Consider the following 9573-nt stretch of genomic DNA (forward strand, 5'->3'; position numbering starts at 1 on the left):
TTTCTTTCGATCCTCCTTGAAGCCTGGCAATGATCTTCTCCAAAAACCTACAATACATCTACGCAATTTCTCCTACCACTAACATGATATTGAAATTAATTTCATAAGAATTTGAAGACTATTTTATCTTCACAAAAAAATGAATTCCCCCCTTTTTTGAAAATCTAGAACTCAATATTTAGAAAAGAGAGTCATTTTCTCACTACAAAAGAAATTCATTGATTTCCATATTCTTTTCCCAAAATAATTTTCATGCAAAATGATTAATTGTCATAGTGGGGGTTACATGCAAAAATTGAATTTAAAATTCTCTTCTAGAATCTTCTCATTTCCTCCTACAACATGTGCTAAATTAACATATTGAGAAAATAGTTAATTTCCAATTTAATTTCATGCAAAAATGATTCTTGACATAGTGGGGGTTACACTTGACCTTGCATTCGAAATTCGAATTTGAGATTCTTTCCCAAAAAATATTTTTATGCAAGGCATATTCCTTACAACTTGTAATAGTGGCGGTTACATTTGACCATGCATTTAAAATCTAAATTTGAATTCATTTCTAGAATCTTCTTATTTCTCCTACACCATGTGCTCAATTAGAATATTAAGAAAATAAATAATTTCCAAATAAATTATGACCTCACGTGCAAGTCACCGCTTATTAAATCTTCTTTTTAAACTAATTTCATCGTTATTCAATTTTTTCATCTTTAAATAACATTGCTCATAAAATTAATAATAATAATAGTAGTAGTAGTAGTAATAATAATAATAATAACTATTCATGTCAAGGTCTAAAAAAAGGGTTATGACAAAAGCAATAATAATAAAGGCATATATAGGGAAAAGGGAAAATTTTATAAACCAAAGACACAAGTTGACACAAGCAATGTTCATATCCATAAACAAATTATCATATGTTGATGATCAATAGGATCCACAAGATCCACAAGTATATTATCTTTATTAAAAAGGTATATATCATCATGTTGCATAGAGAAGTTGATGAGATTTGTCAAGGGTTCTTCATATATGTGTGAGGTACATAATTATCATCTTCATCATGGGAAGATATAAAATTAATAATTATGTTTGTTAATGAACATATGATTGATGAATTGTGAGGTACAAGATGGAGAAGGAATAGCAACCTCAAATGAAGGTGAATTTTGTAAATTTTGTATAAGCACAACACTAGTGATGGAAGAAGTATGATTGTCATAAATATCAACAATAGGGTATTAATCATAGATAGGCAATCCCAAGTCAACAAGTGTATCTTTAAGCATGAGAGAAGGTACATCATCATTATATGTGATTGAAGATTAAACATCTCTAATATTAGACACACAACACTAAGTTCCTTGAGCAAGAGTTGATCAAGAAAGCTACATGGAGGACAACTATATGAGGCGTGTGAAAAATATGCTTTCTAGCTATAAAATATTGCTTCTCTAATGATGAAATGTCTTAAAATTGTATTGAATAAATTATTTGTGTAGTATCAAGTCTATATGTTTAGGTGAATAGCATATCCATGTTTTACATCCAAATTTCCCCATACATGATGTGGAATATTTATATGTCATTTACTTGGTCAAATCTTCAACTACTCTACTATTTTGAATATCAAAGGGGTGGTGATATCTAGACATAACTTAGAAGGGTTTTCAATATATTTCTCCTAGAAATGTGTGTACAAGATTATAAACAACACTTTTCAAGCATGCATATGCTTCTAGAATAGTTAAGTAGATCTATATTCATTTTTTTGCACAAATTGAAATGCTATAATCTAAATATGATATGCAAATGTGAAATGAATATCTTAAAATAGTATCACATAACATCAAATTATACAAAATATACACTTAGATGACTCAAAGCGACAAATTTAAGAAGGTTATGAGCCAAATCTTAAATTTGAATATTTGAAATGCAACAGACAAGGTTAACCCCTTAACTATAAAATGACACAATGTGGGCAAATAGCAAAGTTTCGATGAATAGTGGCCTTGATTCCTTGATTGCAAAAATAACCCTATAAGAACAAATAATCTAAATTGAATGAATAACAACAATATCTACTTATTTATAAGAATAAACCTAATAAGTATCCAAATGTAATGAATGTACCAAGCTATATCATAAAGATAAAATGAAGGCTAAACATGTGAGAATATACATGTATGTAAGAATTATTGAAAGATAAATACAATGTATAAACATGTAAGAATGCATATGTAAATAAAACTAACGAAAGTTATAAATACGATGTATAAATATGTGAGAATATATATATTAATTCTAAAAGTAAATAAAACCAACTAATGAAAGATACAAATACAATGTATAAACATGTGAAAATATATATGTATAGGTATAAGAAATAATGAAAGCTATAAATGTAACGTGTGAACATATGAAAATATATATGTATAAGAATTAATAAAATTGTAAATACAATATATAATCATATAAATATTTTATCAAAATAAATAAAAATAATCTAGATTGAATGAATAACAACAATATCTACTTATTTATAAGAATAAACCTAACAAATATCCACATATAATGAATGTATCAAGCTATATCATAAAGATAAAATGAAGGCTAAACATGTGAGAATATACATGTATGTAAGAATTATTGAAAGATAAATACAATGTATAAACATGTGAGAATGCATATGTAAATAAAACTAAGGAAAGAGTTATAAATAAATATATATATTAATTCTAAAAGTAAATAAAACCAACTAATGAAAGATACAAATACAATGTATAAACATGTGAAAATATATATGTAAAAATATATATGTATAGGTATAAGAAATAATGAAAGTTATAAATGTAATGTGTGAACATATGAAAATATATATGTATAAGAATTAATAAAATTGTAAATACAATATATAATCATATAAATATTTTATCAAAATAAATAAAAAAGACAGCTGTACAGATTTCACCATTATAACCATTCTCAATTCTTGGACTGAATTATCGAGAGGATGACACCAGAATTTGATTTTGAGATAAGATAAACAGAAACGTCAATTTGTGGAAAGATTCTTTGAAAAAAAATTGTTTGACAGTTTTCCTGGCTACTCTTTACTTATAAAGACAGTCATTTTTCAGAAGATAAAATTTAGATTAAAAAACCATTGTCCAATTTTATTCACTAAGATTTATTCATTTATTTATTTAAAACTGCGCTCATGGCAGCTCTGAGACCTGCAGTGCAGAGGGTAAATTAAGATTTGATTTCGTCCAACACCTTTTTCCAGGCGGGGCGAGAGGAAATGCGTTCCCACCACGCATTAACATTATTGCGAGAGGTAATGAGATCTCCCTTGGCGGCCACATTCACCAGACAATTTATGTACGAAAGATGTAAAAGATCTGCAATGCTGAAGAAATCCCCAGCCAGATAATCGCTCTTGGATAGCCTCTCTTCATAAACATCCAACACTTTGCCCAGCTTCTCCAAATTTGTGTCCAAAATTACCTGGTCCGTCTTTCCCCCAAACATGGGGGCGTACACGATCTGCACAAGAATGGCGCTGCACGGCGGACTGAATGTCTGCGATTCAACTTGACACCACTACTCCACCACCGCCCGCTCGCGCAAGGTTTTCCCCATCAGATTGCTGCCCTGCCCCTCGTATTTCTCCGCCAGGTATTTTATGATGGCTCTCGACTCTGACCGCAAAATAAACAAAATAAAACCCTAAAACTGCATTAAAATTTGAAAATAAACAAAATAAAACCCTAAAACCGCATTAATATATGAAAATAAACAAAATAAAACCTTATAACTGCATTAGAATTTGAGGAAACAGCAGAACAGAGTTAGATTTGTACCGAATAAGGTGAAATCGTCGTCTCTAATGGCAGGCACTCGTCCAAATGGCTGCATCAGCGGATCAAATGGTGAGAGTTGGGAACATATGAAACAGAAAAAGGAAGTGGATTTCTGTAAATTTGCTCACACTCAGGGCAAGGAAAGGAGGCTGTTTGTGAGCTCCCGTTGATAAATCCACAGAGACGAACTCATAATCGATCCCCTTTTCGTGAAAACAAGCCATGACATTGGTCGTGAAGAGCGAATGGTGATTCCCGTGCAGTTGGATGGTTGCCATTGCAATTGGCGATCTGGCCGACAAATTGAGCGTGGCTTCCTGAACAGGACAGTTGCTTAGCAGAGAGTAAGGAATGGGTGTTCATCAGGGCAATGGCTACGCAGCGGACAAAATGGCCCGCTGCCATGCCTTCTCCATCGGATGCCGCATGCCATGCCATGCCATCACGCCCGTCCATGGCCATCCAATCAAACGCAAACGGTCCCATCAACCCGTTACATCCGCCAGTTACAAATAATAAATTTTATATTTAATTTTTTTATAATAATTTATATGTTTAAATTTTTAATTTATTTTAATAGAAAGTATATTACAATATATAACTAGCTTATATATATTTAATAATATATATAGAATAAGTCGAGAGGTATCCTTCTAGAGGCGCCTATTTTTTTATTGATTTATCAACATTAAAGTGCAATAGGCGCCTCCAGAAGGATACCTCTCGGCTTATTCTATATATATTATTAAATATATATAAGCTAGTAGGAGTCACAACATGAATTGAAAGACATGACATAAATTAATTTCAATATATATATTGTTGTATAGTTTAGGATTCTATTTGGTTCAATTCTAGATTTATAATTATAGTTAGGATTGGAATCAAAATAGTAGGCCTAATTCAATAAGGATTAGGGTTCATTATGGTTTACTATTAGGGTTAGGATTTGATTTGGTTTCAAATAGTAGGCCTAATTCAATAAGGAATAGGGTTCATTTTGTCTTGCTATTAGGGCTAGGGTTATAGTTGTAGTTAGGGTTTACATCATTGTTTAGGTTAGGTTAATGGTTAGGGTTTGGATTTACATCATGTTTAGTGTTACAGTTAGCGTTAAGATTGTGATTAGGCTAAGATTTAGGGTTATGGTTAGATTATGTGTAGGGTTATGGTTTATATCATAGGGCTATGATTAGAGTTAGGATTATAGTTAGGGTTTACATCATTGTTAGGGTTAGGTTAATGATTAGGGTTTTGATTTACTTCATGATTAAGATTAGGGATAGGGTTATGATCGTGGTTAGGCTCTGGATTTATCATTATTGTGAGGATTATGTCTAGGGTTAAGGCTAGAGTTAGGATTATAGTTAGGGTTTACATCATTGTTAGGGTTAGGTTAATGGTTAGGGTTTAGATTTACATCATTATAAGGGTTAAGGTTCTAGTTAGGCTTAAGTTTTAGGTTCTATGATTAGAGTTTATATCATAATGTTAGAGTTATGAATGTGGTTAGGGTTAAGGATTAGGTTTAGGATTATAGTTAGGGTTTACATCATTTTTATGGTTAGGTTAATGGTTAGGGTTTGTATTTACATCATGTTTAGTGTTACAATTAATGTTAAAATTGTGGTTAGGCTTAGGATTTAGGGTTATGGTTAAGATTATATGTAGGGTTAGGACCTTTATATCATAGGGCTAGGGTGGTTATGGTTATGGGTTAGGGTTAGGATTATAGGTAGGGTTTACATAATTGTTAGGGTGAGTTTAATGGTTAGGGCTTGGATTTACGTCATGATTAGAGTTAGGGTTAAGATTGTGGTTAGGATTAGGATTTACATTTATGGTTAGTTTTTATGTTTAGGGTTGTTGTTTATACATCACTGTGTTAGGGTGAGGGTGAGCACAATGGTTAGGGTTATGGTTAAGTTTAAGATTATGGTTAGACTTAACATTTATAATTATGGTTAGGGTTATGTCTAGGGTTAGGATTTATATCATAGGATTAGGGTTAGGGTTAGGATTATAGATATATTTTACATCATTGTTAGGGTTAGGTTAATGGTTAGAGTAAGGGTTAGGGTTAGGGTTAAGATTGTGTTTAGGCTTAGGATTTATGGTAATGGTTAGGATTATGTGTAGGGTTAGGATGTATATCATAGGGTTATACTCAGGGTTAAGGGTTAGGGTTAGGGTTATAGTTATGGTTTGTATCACTTTTAGGGTTAGGTTAATGGTTAGGGTTATGGTTGCAGTAAGGGTTTATATCATTGTTAGAGTTAAGTTAATGGTTAGGCTTAGGATTTAGTATTATTGTTATGATTATTTCTAGGTTTAGGGTTTATATCATGGGATTAGGATTAGGATTTATGATTATGGTTAGTATTACATTTAGGGTTAGTGTTTATATCACAACGTTAGGGTTAGGATTAGCATCAGGGTTAGGGTTATGGTTAAGTTTATGATTGTGGTTCAAAGGATTAATATTTATAATTATGGTAAGGGTTATGTCTATGGTTAGGGTTTATATCATAGGGTTAAGGGTTAGGGTTAGGATTATAGATAGATATTACATCATTCTTAGGTTTACGTTAATGGTTAGGGTTAGGGTCGGGGTTAAGATTATGTTTAGGCTTACGATCTATGGTTATGCTTAGGATTATGTGTAGGGTTAGGGTTATAGTTAGGGTTAGGTTAATGGTTAGGGTTTGCATTTACATCATGGTTAGGGTTAAGGCTAGGGTTAGGGTTAAGATTATGGTTATGCTTAGGATTTAGGGTTTATATCATAGGGTTAGGGTTAGGATTAGGATTATGTTTATGGTTTATATCATTGTTAGGGTTAAGTTAATGGGTATAGTTCAGATTTACAACATGGTTAGGGTTTGGCTAATGGTTATGGTTTGCATCACTTTTAGGGTTAGGTTAATGGTTAGGGTTAGGATTGTAGTAAGGATTTACATCATTGTTAGGGTTAGGTTAATAATTAGGTTTTGGATTTAGGGCTTAAGGTTAAAGTTAGGGTTAGGGTTACGATTATTGTTAGGGTCAGGATTTAATGTTATTGTTATGATTATTTATAGGGTTAGGGTTTATATCATGGACTTAGGATTAGGGTTGGGATTAGGATTTATGATTATGGTTAATTTTATGTTTAGGGGTACGGTTTATATCACAATGTTAGGGTTAGGGTTTATATTAGAGGGTGAGAGTTAGGGTTAAGGGTTAGGGTTGGGATTATAGTTAGGGTTTACATCATTGTTAAGGTTAGGCTAATGGTTAGGGTTTAGATTTATATCATGGTTAGGATTAAGGTTAGGGAAAGGGTTAAGATTATGGTTAGGCTTAGGATTTAGGGTCACATTTAGGATTTTTTCTAGGGTTATGATATATATTTATTGTTATGGTTATGGTTTGGATTTATATTTATGGTTAGGATTAGGATTGCAGTACGAGTTTACATCATTGTTAGGGTTAGGCTAATGGTTAGGTTTTGGATTTAGGGTTAAGGCTAGGGTTAGGTTTACAATTGTTGTTAGGATTAGTATTTAGTGTTATTGTTATGATTATTTCTAGGGTTAGGCTTTATATCATGGGATTATGATTAGGGCTAGGATTAGGATTTACGATTATGGTTAGTTTTGTGTTTAGGGTTAGGGTTTATATCACAACATTAGGATTGGGGTTAAGGGTTTAAGGTTTATATTAGAGGCTTAGAGTTACAATTTTAAGGTTTAGGGTTAGGATCGTAGTTAGGGATTACATCATTGTTAGGGTTAGGCTAATGGTTAGGGTTTATATCATAGGGTTAGGGTTAGGATTAGGATTATGTTTATGGTTTATATCATTGTTAGGGTTAAGTTAATGGGTACAGTTTGGAATTACAACATGGTTAGGGTTAGGGTTTGGCTAATGGTTATGGTTTGCATCTCTTTAAGGGTTAGGTTAATGGTTAGGGTTAGGATTGTAGTAAGGGTTTACATCATTGTTAGGGTTAGGTTAATGGTTAGGTTTTGGATTTAGGGTTTAAGGTTAGAGTTAGGGTTAGGGGTTAGGATTTAGGGTTTTATATTAGAGGGTTAGAGTTAAGGTTTTGGATTTAGGATTTTCAAGGGTTAGGGTCAGGATTGTAGTTAGGGTTTACATCATTGTTAGGGTTAGGCTAATGGTTAGGGTTTGAATTTATATCATGGTTAGGGTTAAGGTTAGGGATAAGGTTAAGATTATGGTTAGGCCTAGGATTAGGGTTACATTTAGGATTATCTCAAGGGTTAGGGTTTGTATCATAGGTTAAGTGTTAGTGTTAAGGGATAGGGTTAGGATTGTAGTAAGGGTGAAGCTAGGGTTATATTTAAGTTTAGGGTCAAGTTATGGTTTAGAGTTCAATCAGGTCTAGATTAGAGATATTGTCAAGGTGAGGGTTTTATTATGGTAAGGTTTTCATTATAGTTAGGGTTTGTATTTTTTTAATGTTGTTAAATGAATGAATAATTAGTTTTAGAATAAATTTAAACTAAAAAAATGATTAGAGTATTCTTTTAATGTTTATCAAATCCTAATGGTAATCAAACCAAAATATTAATGAAGGGTTTAACCTTTATGATATAATTTAAAAAATTTAAAAATTATATTGTTAGAGTTAACTTTAAGGTTAGGTTAGGGTTGGCATTCAATTAGAGAGATTAGGTTTAGGGGTTAAGGTTATAGTTAATTAGAGTTTAGTTTGAAGGTAAGGCTAGTAGGTAACTATTGTAGGATAATGCATTCATAACACTTATAATCATTTTTTATAAAATATTAAAAGAATCTTTATTATTATGTACTTTTCTTATGAATATTTTGTTTCCTTATTTATATATTTTGTTTCTATAGGCATTAGTAAAATTTAATTGATAATAAATTGTTAGATTATGCTTTTATTTGTGAAATTGAAAAAAGAAAAGAAATTAATCTAAATATATTAACAAAATTTCTATTCTACCCTTTTTTTTTTGCATGAAAAAAAATTCAAATTTTAAAATTCAAATAATGGTAATCAAACAAAAAATTAATTAAGGGTTTAAACTTTATGATATAATTTGGAAAATTTAAAAACTATATGATTAGAGTTAACTTTAACATTAGGTTAGGGTTTGCATTTATTTAGAGAGATTGGGTTTAGGGGTTAAGGTTATAGTTAATTAGAGTTTAGTGTTAATGTAAGGCTATAAATAGGTAACTATTGTAGGATAATGCATTCATAACACTTATTGTCATTTTTTATAAAATATTAAAAAAATCTTTAATATTACGTAATTTTCTTATGAATATTGTTTTTCCTTATTTGAATTTTTTTATGAAATAATTACCGTGAAGCTTTGTTCTAATGAAATAAATACATTTTAAAATAGCTTCAAAGTTTATTATAATTAAAATATAGACATTTTAAAATAGTTCAAAGTTTATTATAATTAAAATTACCTTACTCATAACCTTTAATTAATTTAGACATATAACATTTTTATTCTACCTTTTCTTTTTGCATGCAAATCATTTCAGATTTTAAAATTGAAATAAGTTCATTGTTTTTAATTGTTAAATGAATCAATAATTAGTTGTAAAATAGATTTACAACTCTCACTGGCATCTTGCATTCCTTCTGCAATGCATTGATCTCCTCATTTTTGCAATTCAAATGAGTTTATTAAAATTGAAAAAAGTTATT

General features: G+C 30.8%; 1 pseudogene; it reads right to left on the reverse strand.

Annotated features, from left to right (window-relative positions):
* Nucleotides 1–3085: 3085 nt before the first annotated feature.
* LOC131044532 (glutathione S-transferase F10-like) lies at nt 3086–4315 on the reverse strand (annotated as a pseudogene).
* Nucleotides 4316–9573: the final 5258 nt, after the last annotated feature.

Source organism: Cryptomeria japonica, chromosome 9 (genome assembly GCF_030272615.1).
Source record: "Cryptomeria japonica chromosome 9, Sugi_1.0, whole genome shotgun sequence".
In the NCBI taxonomy this organism is placed as follows: domain Eukaryota; kingdom Viridiplantae; phylum Streptophyta; class Pinopsida; order Cupressales; family Cupressaceae; genus Cryptomeria; species Cryptomeria japonica.